The following is a 1,930-nucleotide window of genomic DNA, read 5'->3' on the forward strand; positions in this document are numbered from 1 at the left end:
GAAGAAATTAACATTTGAATTAGTAGCCTGAATAAAGAAGATCCACTGTCACCAATGTAGGTAGGCATCATCTAACCCTTGAAGGGCCTGAATAGATTAAAAAAAAAAAGTGTTGGAAGGATGAATTTGCTCTTTGCTTAAAGTAGGACATCCATCTTCTCCTATCCTCAGACTTTAGTGCTCCAATTTCTTGGGCCTTCAGACTTAGATCGGGATTTATGTCACTGGCTCCTCTGGTTCTCAAGCCTTTGGGTTTGGACTGGAACTACACCATTCGTTGTCCCTGGGTCCCCAGCTTGCTGACAGCAAGTTGTGGGATGACTCAACCTACATAATTGTGTAAGCCAATCCCTCATACTAAATCTCCATAACATATCCTATTGGTTCTATTTCTCTGGAGAATCCTAATTCAGTTATTACTTACTAAAATAATACTTTAAGATCCTATAGCCATATGAGCTCCTATAAGAATTATTAAGCAATTGGCCATTTATTTAACTTTTATATCATTTATATGCATTTTTATATGCATTTAACTAGGTGCATATTACTATTAGAAGTCAAATAGAGACCTATGTAGAATATTGAAAGACACAGTTTCTCTCTTTGAATTCAAGACTCCATTTTGGATCAAAAGTTGAGTAGTAAAATGTCTCATTGGTATGTCTCTTGAAAGTTTTCTCTCCACTCTTGTTTCTAGTTGGATAAAATGAATGTACTAATGATCAATACAGTACTTAATGTGTGGCAGCTAAGAAAGGACTCTCAGCATAGCATATGGAATTGTTGAATCACTAGATTGTACACCTGAAACTAATGTAACATTATGTATAAATTCTACTTCAACAACAAAAAAAGGGGGCCCTTAGTACACAATGTATATAGTGGCAGGAAGAATTATGTCCCTCTCTCCTCAAAGATGCCTGCCTCCTAAGGCCTGGAACTTTTGATTCTGCTGCTTTACATGGCTTAAGGAACTTTATAGAGGTGGAATTAATTTGAAGGAAACCTGAACCAAGGAGAGAAATCTGGATTATCCAGATGGAAACAATCTAATCAGTTGTGTCTTTCTCTCAAAGCAGAGAAACTTTCCCAGCTCTGGTCAGAGATGTGTCCATGAAAGGAGAGTCAGAGAGTCCTAGGGTGAGGATCCTATCTGCTGTTCCAGACTTTGGAGACAAAAAGAAGTCAGAGCTGAGGACTGTGGAGACTATAGAACCTGGAAATGGAACAGAGTATTGGTGAGTTGAAATTGGTTCAATAATTTCGTAATGTTAATGTGTACAACAACTCATGGGCTACTTGTTTAAAATACATCTCACAGGCCTGACCTTAGCCATTCTGATTCATTATATCTAGTGTGGGATTCTTTATATCTAGTCCGAAAGTTAACTCCGTTTGGACAACGATTTATCAAGATGAATTCAAAAAGGCATTTTAGCTTGATTTTATTAAGAGTAAGTTGCCATATTTAACAAAGAATTTCACAGTCTTCTTTCCCATATTTATATTATAGAATCAAGGAAAAGTGACATATCTATAAAGGTATTAAATTTTACTGCAGTTAAGTTAGTCAGCTTGTGCTCCCTTTGGCAGCACATGTATTAAAATTGGAACAATACAGAGAAGATTAGCATGGTCCCTGCACAAGGAGGACACACAAATTCATGATATTAACTTGATAGCATCTTTCTAGAAAATTCACAAATTTTTAACTTCAGTTTTTGAAAACTTCACCATGGGTCCTGATTAGAAGGATCAGGAATGTCTTCTTCCAGGGCATTTATTATTCATGTTTATTATACATGTTTATTTATTTATATATGTGTGTTTTCCAGGCTTTTCTGTAAATTTCATTAAGGTGGGCAACATGGGTACCTTATTCACATCAACTAGCAAAAGGCCAGACCCCATTAATTAAGAAGCACTT

General features: G+C 36.2%; 1 pseudogene; it reads left to right on the forward strand.

Annotated features, from left to right (window-relative positions):
• The first annotated feature begins 1,580 nt into the window (after nt 1-1,580).
• LOC119867680 lies at nt 1,581-1,694 on the forward strand (annotated as a pseudogene).
• Nucleotides 1,695-1,930: the final 236 nt, after the last annotated feature.

The sequence above is a fragment of the Canis lupus genome, chromosome 14 (assembly GCF_011100685.1).
Source record: "Canis lupus familiaris isolate Mischka breed German Shepherd chromosome 14, alternate assembly UU_Cfam_GSD_1.0, whole genome shotgun sequence".
NCBI classification, from domain to species: domain Eukaryota; kingdom Metazoa; phylum Chordata; class Mammalia; order Carnivora; family Canidae; genus Canis; species Canis lupus.